Genomic DNA, 22,511 nt, shown 5'->3' with positions numbered 1-22,511 from the left:
GTGTCTAGGTTAGCCCTAGTCCTTATGAAGCTTCCCAAGTATTTGAACTGCTCGACCTGTTCTAGAGTTTCATCCTCCAGGCTGATATCTGCTTGAAGGCTTTCTGGAGGACTTACGAGGATTTTGGTTTTGTCAATAGTGAGTCTAAGGCCTTAAGCTTCGTATATATGTTTATAGGTGTCCAACATCATCTGTAAATCTTCTGAGCTGCTAGCGATAAGTTCCACTGTATATCTGATAAGAGTAGGTATGTACAGTTACTTCTGGGGCACCGTATAGCCAGTAGTCACATAAAGAGATCTTCATGGTCATTTGGACATGACACCATTGTTTATACAACTGTTGAAGTAATTCGAGCCAAATTTTCAAAATGCTGCATATTTTTCATATCGAAAAGATTTTCATGTTCGATCCGACAAAGTAGGTACGAGATCGTGCAGAAAAGTGTCTCCCCAAACAATAACACCCATTGAGGCCAAAACATGCCAGATCGAGGCCCAAGATGGGGAAACTTCCTGCATGTCAAACACGTGCCGTCCCAAATTCTCTGCCCTCACGGGCGATTATCTCAACTCTAACTACGCCGGGAACAATACACTCGCGATCTTTCGAAACAAAAATATTTTGACTTCGCGAAACTGCCTCGGGCCTAGATTTCGGCGTTGCCGGCGTCATGGAAGCCGGCAAAAACAAAGATATCCCGGACTATCACAATTGAATTTACGGCAGAAAATGTTAACTCGCCCAAACGGCACCGAAAGCGACGCCAAACTTCCGTTTCAAGGAGGAAGAACTAGTTTTGAACTTTGCCCGTCCTTTTGTATTTGTAGGTGAGATCTCCCTGAGCTAAATAATTCGGGAGACGGAAGTGGAAAGTGCGAGGTGGGACAAAGTTATTTAACTCGTACTGTTAGGAAGTCGCTCTCGAAGAGGACCTGACTGTAGGTGTTCTTGATAGGATGCGAATTTCGAGTTGATCAATTTGAAAAACGGGAAAATATCTGGGAATAATAGTGCCTACTTTAGGGATTTTTCTCTGTCGAAATTTTCGCCCAATCAGTGGCGTGTTGGATTTATTTCTTATCCATCGAAGGATACATTTTATGATTTGAATATCCCATCAGAAATTACTTGGGGTGTCAATACTATCAGAGTACAACCCCTCTATTTTGAATAGAGATGAGGGGTCTTGCGATACCTCATGCTGAAGATATTATCCAGTACTATTTGATCCTGAAATTTCGCTTCAAAATTTTCATTGATAACGAAATGACAGGTAAATTGGTGGAAGAGTACTTACTTTTGTGGTTAGTTCATTAATGGCCATATGCACCGTTTCATTAAACGAGATTCCTTCATTTTTTCCATAGAGATTCTATGCTTAAACGTCGTTTTAGATCTTAAGCTCCGTTTAATCAAACCGTGCATACGGCCATAAATGTTGGAAATGGGCACCATTCACTTCCATGCAGTGATATAAGTTTTGCTGAAAACGTTCACGTACATTACTCAAGATTTCTGGTGTAATTTGACGGCATTCATTTATGATCCGAGTTCGCAAATCATCCAGTGACTCAGGCTGGGCGTAAATCTTGGATTTCAGGTGATCGCATAGAAAAAAGTTCAGTGGAGCTAGATCAGACTCTTAAGCTTTTCTGTGGGCTTCGAAAAGACCAATATAATCCAGCAGCCCACTCCTGAACTTACTCAGACAAAGAAATTCTTGATGATTTCACCGACCTACACCAGAAAGCTGCTAAAGCTGTCCCAAGCTGAGCTTCGGGTGATGGTGGGACTGCTGACAGGGCACTGTCAGGGGAAAAGTGTGTGGAAAGTCAGCAGATAAGATTTGGAGGCTCTGTGGATCAGAAGCAGAAACAGCTGAACACATGGTATACAAGTGTCCAGAGCTGGCTGTCTTTAGAACGGATCATAAAGGGGAAACCGGTCCTGGATACTCACGAGATAACGGCCAAGGCTTCTGAGGATGTTATCGGTTTTGTCAACACCATTGACCACCTCCTTTTGTTCCTATGAATGGGTTGGGTAGGGAATAAAAGATCTACATGGTCGCAGTTCCTGAAAGGCTGACCTAGTCAGAACGACACCAGTTCAAAAAATAATAATAGTAATGATAAGCTTTTGAGCATTAAAGAAATCACCTTTTCGCCTTTTTTATGTTCATCAGCCGAGAAAAGGGAAACCTACGCATCCTAGTCGGAGCCCTAAGCGGAAAGCGACAGTGTTGCCAACGTCGAAATGATTCCCACCCTCAAAAGAAACAAACTAATGGAATTAGCTCCGAACGCCTCGTTTCGCCAATAGCCTCGGAAACCGAAAAGGCAAGAAATCCGACCAATACTTGGACCGATTTAATCCGTCGGTGAAAGGGCCGAATTCATCAAATTTCGCCGAATCAAGTCAGCCGTTCAATTGGACGTACCCCGACCAGTAAGCCGATTATATCTCGGAGAGGCCGAAACTTCGGAGAAAACTTGAAATCGGTTTGCGGCCGTTTTCACGACTACGACGTGTTCTGCGAATTACCTCATGCATGGACTGGTCCGGTACTGTCTTTGTTGGAGTGATGAATAACGCCCACCGAAACGGGGGGAATGTTTGACAGTTCGATGGCCGTAATATTCTTGGAGTGTGTACGGCGGACAGAGCGGGCTGGATGTGGGGTGCGGTGAATGCGGACAACGAGTCGGCAAACTTCCGAGGGAGGCTTTCCGAGTATTTGCTAATTGGCAGGCATCAAGGGCCCCAATTCCAAATCTATCGTTTATTTCACTTACTGCATAGTTTCACCTCAAAAGGGTGGTGATAATGGTCGTGACTACCAAGAGTCAAGAACATTTAGGCAAGTTTGATAGAAGATAGAAGAGTTCTATTAGGAAAAATTCCCAAATCACAAGGTTTTATCAGAGAATTCTGCAAAAATTGCCTTAGAAATATACTCCTACTCATGTTGATAATTTTTTGTCCAAAAAAGTAGACTTAGTCTATCGTGAATTGAACGTTGGAATTGTGTCAAAGCGATTGTAGAATCGAATTGGTGTATTCCGTAGAAGAAAGGGTGGAAATGACAAAATTATTTTTTAGAAATAACGACTCTGCACGAACAACAGCGGTTTTATTTAACGAACGACATCTTGGAAAGAATGTATCCGCTGCTTACGTTGTGCAACTGGTTGTCAAATTTGACGCTACTGGTTCAGTCGGAAACAAAAATAGGGTGCATATGTAAGAGACGAAGCGAGGGACGTGGTTGTCATAGGTCATGTAGCAATGGATCCGACCATTGGTACTAGGAAATTGTCCGCTCAACAATCATGATAATTCTTAAACAACATAAATTCCATCCATATAAGGCACGATTGGATCAGTGACTGAATGAGGATACTCCTGAATCGGCGACTTTAGTTCTGTGAAGTGGTCAGTGAAATGATTAACGGCAATCCAAACTCGGTCCAAGTATTGGTAGGATTTCTTGCCTTTTCGGTTTCCTATTCTATTGGCGAAACGAGGAGTTCGGAGCTAATTCCGTTAGTTTGTTTCTTTCGAGGGTGGGAATCATTTCGACGTTGGCAACACTGTCGCTTTCCTCTTAGGGCTCCGATTAGGATGCGTAGGTTTCCCTTTTCTCGGCTGATGAACATAAAAAAGGCGAAAAGGCGATTTCTTTAATGCTCAAAAGCTTATCATTACTATTATTATTTTTTGAACTGGTGTCGTTCTGACTAGGTCAGCCTTTCAGGAACTGCGACCATGTAGATTTTTGTTCTCTACCCAACCCATTCATAGGAACAAAAGGAGGTGGTCAATGGTGTTGACAAAACCGATAACATCCTCAGAAGCCTTGGCCGTTATCTCGTGAGTATCCAGGACCGGTTTCCCCTTTATGAGCGGTTCTAAAGACAGCCCGCTCTGGACACTTGTATACAATGTGTTCAGCTGTTTCTGCTTCTGATCCACAGAGCCTCCAAATCTCATCTGCTGACTTTTCCAATCGGTTCAAATGATGTTTGTACTGACAGTGCCCCGTCAGCATTCCCACCATCACCTGAAGCTCAGCTCGTGACAGCTTTAGCAGTTTTCTAGTGTGGGTCAGTGAAATCATCAGGCATTTCTTCGACTCTGTAAGTCCAGGAGTGTTTCTCCGGGTGGTTATTCTGTTGTTCAACTCTCAGTTGTGATTCCAGGGACCTCAGCGTGGCCTGGCTGTCCGTGGTGATATGGCGATATTCTGTAGAGGTATTGAGGTTCATTTTAAGACATTCCTGAGCGCATAGGTAAACAGCCTGTGTCTCGGCCTGTAAAGTAGAGGGTTTATTTACCAAGACTTTGGAGACACTCAGTTTAGGTCCATATATGCCAAGCCGGTGCTCCTTTCTAACTTTGATCCATCAGTAATGTGGATGACTTTCTGTCCAAACAACTCACGAAACTTATTGCACTAGGACAGTCAGCTATGACCGTTTCCTCATTTATAACCTGTAATGAAATTCGTTTTAAAAATCTCCATACTGATAAGCAAAAACTCCAAATGGAGGACCCAAAATTACAGTAAATTTCAGATATATAACTAGTGAAACGTTTTTTGGATTGCCACCAAAATCAATAGTCTTTTTCACACTGTGAATTCTTATTACCCTGCCTAAATATCGATAGTTTGATGCTTCTAAGTCTCAGGGGGCGTATAACAAGCGCCTCTAAGCTATGCGGAAGCTAGCGCTTGTTGAAAATTGAGGAGTATTACTATGGGAGGTTGCTTGCTCCACTGTTCCCAACAGGAATTTCACCAAAACATCGTCGCCTTATTTTTCATGCTCCCACATGAAGATAATCCCCCTTTTAAAGATCGCAGATAACGAATCCTCAAAATATCCCTCCTCGCCATATCGGGATATTTACTTCTATATCACCTTAAAATCTTGCGTTGTCGCGGGACCGTCTTGTCAAACGCTTTCCGCTCGTTGGTGATTTGCTTCCAGGAATAATTCCATGTCAACTGCGAGAACCGCTTATCCGTCGTCTTTTGTCGGATCCCCTACCAACGTTTCCCCGAAATAAATTAAACCAATTCTAATTCCGTCCTAACAACATATAAAGCGGTCTCCGGGAGCCCGATCACTCTAATGATAATAGTGTCTGAAGCGTCTCTCGCTGAAAGATCGGTTCAGCGATTTTGCGGCAATAGGTGGAGGCCAAAGATCGTCCTGAAGGAGGGGGAGGTTGCTGAACCCCCCATTTTCCGTCTCACTCGATTTTTCCGGTTTCCCGAGCTCGATTCCCATCAGTCCAGATAACTAGCTTTATAAAAAACGGGAATATGCTGATTTTCTTAATCTGGATGTTGTTTGGTGATAATTTTTAATTATTTTCTTAGAATTTTTCATAGGCAGTTAATGATAAAAAGTCAACGTCCACGAAATATTTGGAATTACACCAATTTCAATCAATATCTGGTCAGCTTAGAACAGTTCAATCATTAACTTCAACAGGGTGAGTTTTTGACTCGTACACATAGGTATTTTAACAGTAGATTCTTGAGGTCAAAAGAAGAACTTTTTTCCTTTACAATTTTTTTCGAATTGGCTGCATTTAAAAGATACAGGAGATTGAAAAACTATCCACAGATGTGTCACAGATTTAACTAGTTATTCTGAAGGTGATTTTGTATTTCCAGGGGTGCCACAGCTCATTGTGAAAACTCAAAATGGCTATATCTTTATATCGCAAAAAATGTTATGCAAAAAAAGTGTTTCATTTGACTCTTTTCTTTTGGTGTAGTAGGGGGAAAATCTGCAAGTCAGACGAACCACCCTCTCCTGAGGGGGAACAAATGTGGGTATTCGCATTCTCCTGAGCTCGAGACCCACTGAAAACCCTTAAGTGCTTCTTGAATATTGGTTTCGGGCATTTGCCTATAAACCGTTCATCTCTTAGTCGGTTTTCTTCTCGCACACTATCGTGCTGGGATTTATGTGTTTATCCTCTATTGGATAACACTTTATTGGATTTTTCAATAAGTTTCTGTTCTTATTTTAATCTCTTTTTAATTGATCTCTTGGTCTCCTTCGGTAAATTCGCATTCTCCTTTTGTCTTCCTCTAGGTCGTAGTCAACTAGTCTCCTGAGTTCTTGATTCGGACAGTTTTTCGCTGTTTCGAATAATTTCTCTGCTTTTCTGTTCATAAATTCCGTTATGGTTTCCCATTTTAGGTCCCTATAAAGCTGTCTATTCCTGACAAACCAAGGTGCATCTATTGCACATCGTAGCAGCTTGTTTTCAGTGGCCTGAATTCTTTCGATATGGCTCTTTGCCGCGAAACCCCAGGCAACTGATTCATAAGTCAGTTGAGGCCTAGCAACGGCTTTGATTATCTTCAATTTTGTCTCTTTCGACATGTGGCTTCTTCTTCCTATCAGAGGGTAGAGTCTATTCATCGCTGCTTTCGTTTTGTCGATTGCTTGTTTGATGTGAATTTTCCAAGTAAGTCCTTTGTCAAGCGTTATTCCTAATTATTTGGTTTCATTTTTCCAGTCGATTTCTTCGCCGTCAACTTCTAGATTCGTTGTGGGTCGCAGTCTTCTCTTCTGTAGTAATATTGCTTGGCTCTTTTGTCCATTGAGTTTGATTTTCCACTTTATGCACCAGTCATTTGTTCGTCAATCGTTTCTTGTAGAACTCGTTCTATTACTTCTGGGTTGCGGTGTCGAGTTGCTATGTCGGTGTCGTCAGCATATAACGTTAGCATGGTTCTTGGATTCTTCGGAATATCGTGAATATTCATGAATGTTTCATTTGACCTCAAGAATCGACTGTTAAAATATTTTTATGAATCAAAGACACGCCCAGTATGCTGTTTCACGAATTCTGATAGGTTCAGATTATAAAACATCCAACAAACATCTTTCTGAATTACTGAATTGCAACGAAATATTTTTATGCGAAATTTGCATTGAGCACCGGGTCAGTATCACCAAATCGATAAAAATAAGTATTTCATAACTTATTATTAATTCCCTTACCCCGAAAACCAATCGAGCATTTTTTTTTTGAACCGCTATGAATATACATTTCCGAAACCAATAACTATCCAATCAATCAAAAATAAATAACGCATTGTATAGCAATATTTGTTTCACCGCGTAAATACTTCAATTTCATTCTACAAATCAATACTATCTTTTTTATGTTTTACCCCTATAGGAATCCGTTTTAAATTCATTCAACCGGAAATATATCATACGAACGAATTAATTATTTCGCTGAAATTGTGAATTTTGCGTGCAGCTGCATACGCTAATGGATTTTTCGATAGGTGCTCGTTAACATAGTTTAATTGGTAGGTAATTTCGGCACTAATTGACGTTGAATAGCGCTTAATTCTCATTTTTGAGTTATTTTTCTAACGGTGCCCACACAGGGTGTCGATATAAAACGGTTTTGCACATAGCCAATTTGACCAGGAATGTTGAAATGATATATCCATATTGAAACAGCTTCGGTTAATAAAAATAGTTGGCGTTGTTTACTCGCCGATTTCGAATGATCTGAAATATTTATAGTCCATTGGAATATTATAAACCAAAAAATGAGAGGAATGTAATTTAACTGGAATACTTTCGAGGTTATAATATATATTGGATATTGAAGGACATATTGCTCTGAAAAATTGATTCTCGTTGAGAAAAAATCCAGTGAGTCTTTTCTACATAGAATTTTCTATGTACTGATGTATTGAATTAGATGTCTACATACGGATAACCTACCTTAAATGGCAACAGTAACCAAGACTTCCTTAGAGCGACAACATAGCACAGAAATTAAAAATAAGTCCGTTACAGGCACCTCGAAATCAAGCTATTGGGTTGTCTGCGGTGTAATGGCTGTGACATTGCAGACCAGACATTTTCAATACAATGTAGGCTTGATACTACACAACACCAGATGAATTTCAATAGCTTCTTGCCACACTTGAGGACCACAAAGAAAAATAAAAAAATGAGTTTTCTGTAATTTTTCCACAAAAACAAGTGCCTTGAGCACCATATTTATGGTTGTAGTATATTGTATGTACAACAATACTCAAAATTCGATTCAACTACGCAAAATCCATTCAAATTTTTGAGCGGTATAGTGTATTATTCCGAAGAACACAATGCCGTCTAACTTGGAACATCCCCTGCACTGAGATGGATGCAATAGACAATCTGTTACCAATTTTCCAGGATGGAGCTCTCAAGAATCCGATGAATCAACCTAAAACCCAATAGGGAAACAGCAATCTCCGACATCTAAGCTATTTTAGAGGGTTTCCCGTAAAAGCTCAAGCTGTTAGAGGGCAACTTCACGCTCCTATTTTCTACAAAACTAAGGGAGTGACATAATTCAACTTCAAAGGCAAACAAAGCTCCAACATTGGGACCTCCGAGTCCTGATTTCCTTTGTCGCCGAAATTCGGCACTTTCACCTTTTTGTTTCTTTCGATACTGTCCCCTCTTGCTCGCTCGCGCCTTCACTGCTGATTAATTTGATTTCGGCAAAAGTGACGGAGAATTCAGATGGTGTTAGTGGGCGACAAAAGGTTTTCGGGGAGTGGCTTTGTTCGGAATTGCGAGATGTGGGTTTTTTTCCTTTCCGCGAACGGACTTACATCAAAAATGAAATTATTTAGAAAATAATTGTTTGTTTATTGCATTTCGATAAAATTGATCTGTCAGCTGTCAAAGTGTAGAGGCTGCAAATCCAAATCTTGACTGAATTCTGGAATACCTCTACATGTAAATATAATGATATACCTACAGAGTGTGCTACTTTAGGTGGCCTATTAGACGTTTACGAAGAATTTATTATAGGATTGTTGTGAAAATTTGGGTACTAGGGTTTACGCTTCTGATATATCTGACTAAAATTTCTCCATTGTTGCGACGCTGCTATTTATACGAAAAAATAATACATAAAATTAAAGAAAAAGCGATAAAACAGAATTTTCAACAACAAAACACATTGAAAAAAGCTATAAAAACTGTAATGCTCTTTATCCAAGGTCCAAGGAATACAGGGTGTCTGTGAACAAATGCGAAGGACTTAGGGTAATGATTCCTCGATGAATAAGCAGAGGTAGTTCCGATAAATATTTTTCGAAATCGACCTCCCTTCCAAGATACAGCCTTTAGAAGGCGATGACGAGTTTATTTATTTATTTATTTATTTATTTATTTATAAATAGGAACCCTTACAGGAAAATAACCCACTTACAAGGGTTCACAGAATAAGAACAAGAATTTTACAAGAAGAAAATGAGAAAACAATATATAGGTATACAAGCAGCTCCAATTTTAAAGATCCCCAACATCTGATCCGAACAAAAAAAAAAACGAAATTCAACAGTCAAAAAAGCACAGGAAATCCCATCTTACGGGATGCGGAATAAACAAGAGTTAATACTCCTCCTAAAACCAGTCATCGATACATCAAATATGTCAATTTTACCCAAATATGTATTATAAAAGCGCATCATCCTCAAAAAAACAGAGTTGTAAAACAATGAGGTGCGAGCCCTAGGAACGGAGAAAAGCGCCCTCTGTCGGGTGTTGACGCTCGGAATATTGAATGTTATAAAATTAATAAGTGGAAAATTGAAATTGTTACTCAAAATTCGATAAAGAAAAATTCCATCAGAGACCATTCTCCTCCGCTCCAGGGTCGACATCTTATGCAGCACTAAGCTGGCTTCATAATCTAGTTGACACGGATGACGGCACCTATAGTTAAGATTCTTTATGAATTTTCTTTGTACACTCTCCACTCTATCAACATATTTATAATAGAAAGGTGACCAGATCGGCGTTGCATATTCTAGAGTGCTCCGCACTAAACTGAAATAAAGGGTCCTCAAAGCAGTCACATTTTGGAACTGCTTTGTCACCCTTAAGATGAATCCAAGCATTCTGAAAGCCCTTGCGACAATATGCTCCACATGCGCATCAAACGATAATTTAGAATCCAATACTACGCCGAGATCCCTGACCCTGGTCACTTTGCCAATCGCTCTTCCTTCAATAGAAAGTGGATGATCTATAGGATTCGTATTTTTCGTGAAGCTGATATGGTTACATTTTTCTATATTCAAAGTAAAGTTGACAGTTTTTAATTTTTTATACGGGTTCTAAAAAACATTTAGTCATAAAACTATACATAATGAAGCACTAAGTATAGATGTTTCTCACACAATTTTTTTAGATCTCATAACTTTGTTATTAGGGGTTGAAACCTCTTATGATTTTCCTTCAAAAATTGTTTTCGTGGGATAGAATTTCGAAAAATAAAATTCTCTTATGGTTTCCCATTCAGTTCTGGGGAAAAAAAGTCTCTTGCAAAATTTCGATACAGTCGATGCTTTTTTCGGAATAAGTAAAAAGTTACAAGCAGTTCTGATCACTGTTCATTCCATTTAATCGTATAAGTGTTCCATAGAATGGCTACCTCCCGCTAAAATACATGCATCAACTCTCTGCCTCATAGACCTTGGTATACTGCTTGTAACTCTTTATTTATTCCGAGAAAAGTATCGACTGTATCGAAATTTTACAACAGACTTTTTTCCTCAAGAATTGAATGGTAAACCATAAGAGAATTTTATTTTTCGAAAATCTATCACACGAAAATAATTTCTGAAGGAAAATCATAAAGGGCTGTTATTTTCAACCCCTAATAATAAATTTGGGAGAATTGAAAAAATTGTGTGAGTAACTTAGTATTTAGTGCTTCAAATTATGTATAGGTAGTTTTATGACTCAGTATTTTTCAGAACCCGTAAAAAAATTAACAACTGTCGACTCATCATCGCCTTCCAAAGGCTTCATCTTGGAAGGGAGGTCGATTTCGAAAAAAATTTGTATGAACTGCCAGTGCTTATTTTTATAGAGGAATCATCTCCCTAAGTCCTTCGCATTTGTTTACAGACACCCTGTATATGTTTCCCTGATTAAACTTTCAGTTCACCTTTAATTTCTGTTATTCGTGCCACAATTTTGAACTTTCGAGTGTTATTTGGGGCGTTTTCAAGTCTCAACAAAAATTCATCGATTTATATCTCGATTGATATGACCCAATTCGAGAGACATATTTAGTCTGGAGTCTAGAGCCCTGCCAGGAGCGAGACTCTGAATCTAAATGTAATTTTTCATTCGAAAACGGTCACTACACCGGAATCCATTAGCAGGGGTCCTCCAGATCCCCAGCATTCCGATCACGTACTTGGAGTTGACTCTAATTGCAGTTCTTCTACGAATACTTGAAGAGATTTCGTTAACGTCAGCTATGTTCGCAAACCGGCCGAAGAGGATGGCAAACAAGGGCGATCCTTTTCTAACGTTCGATTCCGACGTTCGCCAACGTGATCGCTAATTGCTTCATTAAATTGTTACTTTTCTTTGTTACCAACAGGAGTAATTTATTTCGTACAAACGATCTTTGTTCTTTGACGCGAAAGGTCTTGTTCTTACATTCTTTTTTCAATTAGGCCAGCGTTTTTCGGTGGGCTCGCTAACGGATTATCTTGAAAAGTTAATTATAAACTGCTCAGATCCGTTTTATGCAGATCGAATTGTGGCGAATTTTTTTCGTCTTAATTATAGAGTTGAAATATCTTCAGATTCATGAGGAGGATAAGGAATTCGTTTCCACACACACTATTTTCGTATATACGAGGATATATTGAAAAATTCTTAGCCTACTATAGAACCAAACAAAATTTCAATATCAGAGTATTTCATTACTCAACTTATTCTCCTCTTTATTGGATACATTTATTACAGCGAACCTACAACGTCTCTAGACCTTTCAAAAAAAAAATGTTTTTTTTTGCTCTGCAAACCAGACCTCCACAGCTTTTATTACCTCCTCGTTGGAAGAAAATTTACGACCTTTTAAACTTTTTTTTCAGTTGAGGAAAGAGGTGAACAAGGGGAATGTTCTAGTAATTCAAACCCTAAATCACGAAGTTTCTGCATGGCAACATGAGATTTGTGTGCAGGGGCGTTGTCCTGCCAAAACAAAACACCTTTGGATAGCTTTCCACGTCTTTTCTCTTCAATTTTTTCCCGTAGAGTGGTCAGTAATGTCGAATAGTAATCTCCGGTTACTGTTCTATCCTGAAAAAACTGAAGCAAGAATTTTTCCAGCAGATTTTTGGACACGAAATTTCTTAGGTCTTGGAGAACCAGAGTGTCTCCATTCCATCGATTGTTGCTTTGTCTCTGGATCGTAGAAATGTACCCAAGTTTCAATTCGGTTTGAGAAGTCTACATCGTTTTCAAATCGAGCACAGATCGAACGCGATGCTTCTACCCTTGTACGCTTTTGGTCAACATTCAAACATTTAGGGATCCATTTTGCAGCAAATTTTCTCATGTCCAAATTGACGTGAACTATATGATGAACGCGTTCGTATGAAATATTCAGTGCTTCAGATATCCGTTATAGCCGAATTCGACGGTCTGATGAAATCATGCCATGAACTGCATCGATATTTTCTGGGACTGATACAGAAACTGGCCTTCCCGATCGGTCATCATATTCAATGGAAAATTTATCTCTTCTGAAGCTTGCAGTCCAATTTTTCACGGACGCATACCAAGGACATTGATCACCTAGGTTATTAAGCATGTCTTAAATCTGCTCACCTCGTAACCCTTTTAAATACAGGTACTTGATGATGACTCGATTCTCCAATTTTTCGATTTTCCCAATTTCGGTGGACATCTTCTTTCTTTCAATGTATTGCGTATTCGTGAATCTTCATCGATGAAATTCGTTAACCGATAAACAAATTCAAGTCTCAAGTGTCGACTGAGGTAATTCAGGAGTGATATAAGTAGGAGTTATGCCCCCACTCGGTTAAATCCGCGCGGAAAACAGAATAAATAACAAGATGCAGCAACATTCAAGTAGCTTCTCCCTCATCGTCTCGATCTAAATCCCCCAACAATTGCCCCACTGATAGGCAAACTCTCCCCGTGCTGAACTACACCGAACTCGTTTCGCTCCGAGACCATCAAGCCAGCTCGCAACCTAACTAGAGAAACTGAAATAATGAGCAGTGTTATGAAGGTTGCGAAGGCTCATGCACGTAAGTGATCTCAGTATACAATGCCCGATCTTCTGATGTTATCCGAGGCATCCGTCTCTAAGCGCATTAAGGGTTGCGGTATTTTTCAAGGGGATTTCGAACAGCGGATGAGGGCCCGATATGGAACAAGGAATATACGCATAAATTAGCATAAATGGAAGATATGGAATCATGTTCTCGTTGAGAAATTCAGGAATCAGCGTCTGGTGGTGGGGACGCCCCCCAAAGGGTGCACGGGGAAATTATGTCTATCGTGATTGTGCTCCAGTTGATTGTCAATGATGAGAATTAGCCTGCGCCACAGATTCGAGGTACATGTAGATCGAATCTGAATGAATTAACCTCGGTTAGGCTTACAATTGTATAGATGCCTGGGTGTTACAGATTCCAGAGCATCTAAAGGGTTTTTTAGTGGGTCAGCATATCGACTACTGGAAGTCCTCTATCGAAGGAATATTATCAAGTTTAAGGTTAGCGAAAATTGTATCTTTTTGATGACTCCGGTCCGAGCTTTCGACTTAGAACTCGGCCTTTTTTAGGGTTCTGGAGCACCATCTCTGAATTACCCTGATTACTACTAAGAATTCCACTAAAACTCAAGGTTTACTACAATGAAACCCGTGTAACGTGACAATTGCCCTGAAGGGCGTTCGAGCATGAAACTCTACTTCTAATTTCTCAAAGGGGGCTTGATTACCCCAGCAACAAAATTCCCAGTCAGGTTTTTCACAATATATTATTTAAAATAATTACAATGTACAATCTGAAAATCACTCGTAATGACAGAAATTTAAAGTTTACAGTCTCTCAAAATTTCACAACTTAGATCTACTTAGCTTAAGTGAGTTCAAGCAACAGATCTGTCCCTTTGGACGTGGGTTTCCTGTAGTATTCGATAATGTGCAGCGTAGAGTTGAATTTCAGCCCAAGGTTGATGATTCTGCTTTACCAAAATCGTACTTTCAGAGTCAGACACCTGCATTTCTGTCCAAATTCTATTAAGCCTCAAGCTCCGCTCAAATGCTGTGCCTCAAGCCAAAGTTGCATTCCAAATTCTTGTCAAACACATAAGCAGCCAGCTCCGGTACAGAAATTGGAGTTCCAGTCCAAAAATTTGAGCTCCGTACCAAAAATTTGAGCTCCGGACCAAAAAGCTATGCGAAATAAACAAGAATGAAAATGTGCAGAAAAATTTAACAGAACTCCTTCCCAACTCTTCATGAGAAAACAAAGATTTTCATGAACAAAATAATATAATTATTAAATAAACCTGAGAAGGAATCCTGCTCTGGGGAAATGAAAAGCAGTACAAGAACATGTGCTGTAAAACAAAATGAAGGCAAGCAATAAATCTAGAACCAGCAAATTTACCTAATCAAACATTCCTAGTGAGATCCCTGTTTAAATTAAAGGAATTATGAACTTACCGAGACAATATTGTTAACCTCGCCAACTTAAAATTCATTAATTTCAGAATAATCAATCGATGAATTCCGATACGATATTTCGACAGATAACCTTCTTCCTTGAGGGAAAAAGCGGAAAAGGAAGAACCTTCGAGAAATTTTCAATGCGCAGACCAATGAAAGATTACAGAGGCGCGAGACACAGAGTTCATGTGTGTCAACGTAAAGATGTAGTTCGCGAAAATCAGCGGCGTTGCAACAATAAGGTGTCAAGCATGGGCGTGCAAGACGTTGCACACACCTCTCACCAGGAAAAAAAAAAATTTGCAAAAATTTTTTTTTATAAAACATGCTGAAGGCTGAACACAGTGAAGGGTACTTGAAAACAATGTGAAAATGAAGAAGGCTGAAGGCGATTCGAGAGGTAAAATGCTGAAGGCTATTTGAAATTTCGAGGACAATGAAAACGCTGAAGGCGACTTAAAGCTAAAACTTACAAACTAGGAAAAGGTGAAAGATATCTAGTCACTGAAGGTGGCTAGATACCGGCATGTCCAGCTAGATATGAGATGAAAATACAAACCGATTCAACTAAAGATATTAAATAATGGGCCGAAATTTTTTTAATAATTTTTTTGCAAACTAAAAAGAGAAACTTCATCGAAATCCGAATCGAAGATTTCGATGAAGGCGCTGGATAAGGGGGATATTTTTTAACTAAGGTCGCTTCCCCTGCGACCCCCATCACATCTTAGAGTGGTGATGTCCGCATCGAGAGTCACAATCGGTATAATAGAAAATTTTTCGTGTCAAAGGTCGGTATGGTCACAAATCATAATCGGAACATTCAGTGGTCCGCGTGGGCAAAAAGCTACGGCTTAGTGCACGACCAACTGATAACTCGTCGGGAGTTTTACAAGGAAGAAAGAGTCAAAATCCGTAAGAAAAAGAAGAAAAGGTAGCTCAGCGTGCCCTCGCACACTAGCCCGATAAAAATGTCAGAGTCGGTAAAAAGATTTCAAAGAAAAGACATAGTCGGTAAGATTTTAGAAGAGACATAGTCGGTAAGATTTTAAAGAAGAGACATAGTCGGTAAGATTTTAAAGAAGAGACATAGTCGGTAAGATTTTAAAGAAAAGACATAATTGGTATGTAATTGTTACACAAATTCGGTAAAGAGTCATCATCAACGAAGAACAGTCAAATCCGGTGTAAATGAAGACAGCAAGTTTGCAGTCTGTCTCACTTAAGATGTTAAACGTGAAATGTGAAGGTGATCTAACAAAATATTTCGAAATCACTTCCCAACCCATCCTCTCCATTGAAGTGAACGAAAAGCTCGCGGCAAAAGTTTGTTGGGCGCCAGCAGGTGTAAACCTGCAAAGTCAAAAATAGGGGAAAACATTTCAATCCGGAGCTCAGAAAATGTATCTGCATCAGTGACGCAAAATTTAAAATTAAACTCCAAAATACATAGTTGGATACAACAAGATTTTTTTTAACTGCATATCCGCAATATATTCCAGACAAATTAACGGCAATTTCATGCAAAGCTAAGGCAAATTACGAGGAAGGTCGAAAATAGGTACGATAAAGAAATTGTCAATCAAGTAAATAATCCTGTGCACCGGAAAGAGTGAATTTAATGGTCATGTTCGTGTTCGTCAGAGTCGGTAGGTACATCATGAGTTAGATCAGGTTTAAGATGTTTAACATGGAAGTTACCCAGTTTGTGTCCGTCTAGATCTTTCAAGGCATAGACCAATGGGGAGATAACTTCATCGACAATACAAGGAATATACTTTGGAGCGAACTTAGCAGAAAACCTATTCGATGCATCCGAGAGGACAAAGTTCTTCCTCCAAACCCTATCACCTACAGCATAACGAACGTCACGCTTCCTCAGATTATAGCGATTTGCATTCTTCTTATATGCATCAAAGAGTCTACGCTGAACAGTCTTATAAAGGTCCGGAAGGTTTTTGAGTTGTAGAGATGGGTCCAAAAACTTATTTTCCACTTCAATCAAATTACTAGCGTTATCTGAAATCAAACCAAAGAAAGCACCGTCAGTGGGAACGTTTCTGCCAAAACACAAATAAGATGGAGAATAACCCGTGACTTCATGCCTTGCCAATCTGATAGCTTGTGCAATTTGATAGAGATTCTGATCCCAAGTATTATGCTTTTCATCGATGAAAGATCTAATTGCGGTTGTTATCGTTTTATTGACTCGTTCAGTGGGATTAATTTGTGGAAAATACCTTGCATTGTACCAGATTTTTTGTACATTATATTTCTTAGCCAAATTCTTAAATTCATTGGAAGTGAATTGAACTCCATTATCTACAACTATGATCTGCGGAACACCAAACATAAGGAAAACCTGATTCTCAATGAACTTGACAACACCCTTTGAGGTGGCTCTAGCCATAGGATGCACTAAGACAAACTTGGTGAACCAATCTGTAACTACAAGGACGTACTGATTACCATTCTTCGACCTGGGATATGGACCCAACAAGTCGGCAGATATTAACTGGAAGGGAAAATTTATATTGCGATAATTACCAGTTAAACCAGCTTGTGGCAAATTGTCCGACTTGCACGAAGCACATACCTTACATCTACGAATATATAATTTTACGGAATTCCTCATTTTCGGCCAGTAGTATAATTGGGAGAGTCTAGAGAGAGTTTTAAATACACCAAAGTGTCCAGCTAAAGGGTCGTCATGATATTTATTCAGAAGTTCCAGCCTATTTTCTGTCGGAACCACAATTTTCCAATCTGCAGACGCATCCGAGAGTCTAGATCTACTCATGATGTGTTTATATAAGACATTTCCTGAAACCTTGAAATCAGGGAAGGACTCAGGATTCCTAGAAACCCTATCACACATAGTTCGGTACCAAAGATCCGGTTTCAACCTATTCAGATCCAGAACAGCTGTTTCAGGAATTCTAGACAAGGAATCAGCCACGGTATTGAGGGAGCCACTGCGATGAAGTATTTTGAAACGGTGACAGGACAAACGAACAATCCACCTTGCAATCCTAGGAGAAGGGTTCTTCATAGAGTGCAGCCACTGTAGTGATGAATGATCCGTTATTACAGTGAATTCAGTTCCTTCAATGTAGGGACGAAATCGATCGATAGAGAGAAGAATAGAAAGAAGCTCCTTCTCAGTCGTTGTGTAATTTCGCTGACACTTGGTTAAAGTCCTGCTGAAATATGCTATGGGATGTTCAACACCGTCATTTTCCTGAAATAGAACACTGCCTACACCCACATCAGAGGCATCACAGGCTAAAAAGAAAGGCTTTGTAAAATCTGGGCTAGCTAGAATTGGAGTTGAGGTCAGCATCTGCTTGACCGTTCTGAATGCAGCATCAGCCTCGTCCGTCCACTGTACTGGTTGTCCCTTTTTGCGACCTTTTAACAAATCTGAAATAGGAGCACACACTGTCGAGAAGTTTTTCAAGAAACGTCGATAATATCCAACAAGACCAATCAATCTTCTAATTTGTGTAGCATTGGTAGGAATTGGATACTCCACGATTGACTTAATTTTATCGGGATCTGTTCTGAGACCTTGTTCATCCACCAAAAATCCTAGAAATTTAAGTGAGGGACGACAGAAATGACACTTTTCGAAGTTAACCGTCAAGTTTGCCTCTTGAAGGCGCTTAAAAAGTTCTCTCAGAACCCAAATATGAGTCTCAAAATCGGGAGTTGCTATAATGACGTCATCTAAATAATAAAAGACATATGGCTCAAGAGATGACCCTATTACAATATCCATAAGACGGCACATAGCTTGAGACGCGTTATTTAAGCCAAAGGGAAGGACATTGAAGCAAAATAACCCACGACCCTGAACGGCGAATGTCGTTTTCAACTTGGATTCCTCATCAAGCGGAATTTGAAAAAATGCAGACTTCAAATCTATGGACGACAAAAATGAGGCGTTGCGAACCTTACCAATTATTGAATCGATTAAAGGCATAGGATACGAATCAGGAACAGTAACCGAGTTTAACCTCCTACCATCAAAGCAAACCCTATATGAACCATCTTTCTTGGCAACCAGCCAGAGAGGAGATAACCAAGGTGAAACTGTTGTCACAGGTTCAATGATACCAAGTTCCAACATTTCATCTATCTGTTCATTGAGAACAGATTGCATAGCCGGTGAAAGGGGATACTGCCGTTGACGTATTGGAGAGCCTTCAGTCTTGATAGAATATGTGAGAAGGTGTGTTCTACCAATTCTATCTTTGGGTCCTATGGTCCCATATAATTTGATTACTTCGTCCAAAATATCCTTCTGCATGGGTGACAAATCATCAGCAGGCTTGATTGCATGAACTGCAGCAGTGTTGAGAACTGATGAATTATAGGAAGAGTTAGTGAAATCCAACTTGATATTAAAAGCTTCAACGAAATCCATTCCGAGAATCATTTCTTGCGAGATAGAAGGAACTACCAAAAACCTGAGAGCTTTCGAGAGACCATTTAATTCGATATTCAGAGTCACGTAACCCAGAGTGCTCTGTAATGTTCCGTCAGCCGTGGTAAGATGCAAGGAAACATCATAATTTAAAGGGATATTGAGTTTCTTCAACATAAACAAGGAAGGAGAACCAAGAATTGACACATTACTGCCGCTGTCTAGCAATGCCAAAACGCTTTCCGTAGATATCTTGACTCTAAGATAAGGTCTATTGTCATCGTTAAGTCTTTCCAGTAAGTGGCATACAGAATGAGGAGGATCTTTGAGATTGTTATCTGAATGATGAGGCCTTTTATCAGAAAAGGAGATTTTTATCGTCTCTAACCAGTTGTTAAAGACCTCGCGATCGAATCTATTTACTGTTCGGTGTTTCGAGTCGATGTGGCAGTACTTGAACGCCGATTCACGCTGTCTGCCATAACGTGACCAGCAGCTACGTTTTTTGAACATTTGGAGCACTTCGATTTTACAATTCCGCTTGCTCCACAACCGAAACAAAATCTATTCCTCCTGGCTTGCCTACAGGCGGAATACTTGTGACCAGATTTTTTACAATTCCAACAGGAAATCAAATTGAGTTCAGAAACGGCTTGCGACTTTATTTTGTTTAAGCCCAAAGTATCCTCTATTCTCTTACACAAGGAAATTAAATCAGATATTGTGTCAATGTCTCTCAAAACTAAAGCCTTCAGATAATCTGGTTGCAAATTTGACCGAATAATGTTAACTATTTCCTTGTCTTGGGGTTTTGTATTCAAGCGATGGAATTGTGCCTCTAGTGAAGATATGAAAATGCTAGCGCTTTCTCCTGGACGTTGTTTCCTCGATTTTATTTCGTCAAGCATAACCTGATCATGATTCGAATGCAAAAAAGATTCCTTAAGCGCATCCACCAATTCTGACCATTTACTAAAAGATTTTCTGACGAAGTGGTTATGCCACCAAGTCCAAGCATCTGACTCAAATAAGTCAGCGGCGGAATCAAATAAATCTGCATCAGAGCAGCCACGAGAAACTTTCAACGTATCTAACATTTCAAGAAAAGGCATTAAAGGCTCTCTTCCAGAGAATTTCTTTAAGTTCCATTTATAGACCGGCACTTTACTACAGTGAGGCTGTGTTGAGACAATACCGGTAGAGAATGAGGAGGAGGCAATAGGTTTAACTGACGACTTGCGCTCATCAAGTTCTGCTTCTAATTCAATGATCTGAAACATCATATCACGTTTTTGATCTTCCTCAGTAATCTCTTCAACAGAAATCCGCTTTAATCTCCCAGAACAATGACATAATCTATCTTCAAGTCTTTTAAATTCAGAAACATTAGACTTAGACGTTAATTTAGATATTTTTAAGGACAAGTCTGAAATTGATTGTGAAAGTTCCTCAAAGTTTTCCTTTATCGTAAAAATGTCCTGAATTTCAGAAAAACTTCGATCTCCTCTTTCCTGCGCCAAGAGACCTTTCAAAATTTTGCGATTTCGCTCAACAGTATTTTTGTCATCCCTTCCTAAACGTATAGCAACCTCATACGCGAGTTCATGAGCTTTCAAAGAGTCGGGGTTCATAATTCCAAGAATTCAAATGCAAGATATAAAAAAAAAATACAACAATAGCAAAGGTTCCAGAATTATTCAAAGCAAAAAGAAAAAGTGAAAGCAATGTGAGGTGTGCAAGCTTGAGAGACTGATAGGTTTCTTTAAACTGATGAAAAATGTCGCTGGGTTTCTCGGGCTCCACGTTGTGTGCGCCAAATGTGTAACGTGACAATTGCCCTGAAGGGCGTTCGAGCATGAAACTCTACTTCTAATTTCTCAAAGGGGGCTTGATTACCCCAGCAACAAAATTCCCAGTCAGGTTTTTCACAATATATTATTTAAAATAATTACAATGTACAATCTGAAAATCACTCGTAATGACAGAAATTTAAAGTTTACAGTCTCTCAAAATTTCACAACTTAGATCTACTTAGCTTAAGTGAGTTCAAGCAACAGATCTGTCCCTTTGGACGTGGGTTTCCTGTAGTATTCGATAATGTGCAGCGTAGAGTTGAATTTCAGCCCAAGGTTGATGATTCTGCTTTACCAAAATCGTACTTTCAGAGTCAGACACCTGCATTTCTGTCCAAATTCTATTAAGCCTCAAGCTCCGCTCAAATGCTGTGCCTCAAGCCAAAGTTGCATTCCAAATTCTTGTCAAACACATAAGCAGCCAGCTCCGGTACAGAAATTGGAGTTCCAGTCCAAAAATTTGAGCTCCGTACCAAAAATTTGAGCTCCGGACCAAAAAGCTATGCGAAATAAACAAGAATGAAAATGTGCAGAAAAATTTAACAGAACTCCTTCCCAACTCTTCATGAGAAAACAAAGATTTTCATGAACAAAATAATATAATTATTAAATAAACCTGAGAAGGAATCCTGCTCTGGGGAAATGAAAAGCAGTACAAGAACATGTGCTGTAAAACAAAATGAAGGCAAGCAATAAATCTAGAACCAGCAAATTTACCTAATCAAACATTCCTAGTGAGATCCCTGTTTAAATTAAAGGAATTATGAACTTACCGAGACAATATTGTTAACCTCGCCAACTTAAAATTCATTAATTTCAGAATAATCAATCGATGAATTCCGATACGATATTTCGACAGATAACCTTCTTCCTTGAGGGAAAAAGCGGAAAAGGAAGAACCTTCGAGAAATTTTCAATGCGCAGACCAATGAAAGATTACAGAGGCGCGAGACACAGAGTTCATGTGTGTCAACGTAAAGATGTAGTTCGCGAAAATCAGCGGCGTTGCAACAATAAGGTGTCAAGCATGGGCGTGCAAGACGTTGCACCCGAAGAATATCATCTAAAGTGAACAAGGAATACGAAGTCTATAACTAGATTCAATTACGACGATGTGTTCATATCTAGTTACCTAGACCAGTTCCATCCATGAAAAAAAATATTGCGTTACCATAGCAACAAACAATAACTCATTAGATGTGTCAGTGTGAAGTTTGAGGTCAAAAAAGTAAACCAGAGTAACGCAATGAATTGAAAGAAAGAAGATGTCCACCGAAATTGTGAAAATCGAAAAATTGGAGTATCGAGCCATCATCAAGTACCAGTCTTTAAAAGGGTTAAGAGCAAGGTCGTCTTTCAACGACGAGTTAATAAAAGCTGTGAAGGTCTGGTTTGCAGAGCAAGAAGAAACATTTTTTTTGAGGACTAGAGACGTTGCAGGTTTGCTGTAATGAATGTAACCAATTGAAAGGAGATTATATTGAGTAATAATTTAATTATCATTAGAAGTAACTATAAATAATCTATATTTTCGTCGATTATTCAAATGGAAATAAAATACTTTCAGTTAATCACACGGTTCTTTCATGAATAATCTAGCATCGTCAAGAAAAACGACGAAATGATGTTGAATCATCACATAGAGGATATAACAA

The sequence above is a fragment of the Coccinella septempunctata genome, chromosome 2 (assembly GCF_907165205.1).
Source record: "Coccinella septempunctata chromosome 2, icCocSept1.1, whole genome shotgun sequence".
NCBI classification, from domain to species: domain Eukaryota; kingdom Metazoa; phylum Arthropoda; class Insecta; order Coleoptera; family Coccinellidae; genus Coccinella; species Coccinella septempunctata.
This window is presented reverse-complemented; position numbering follows the sequence as displayed.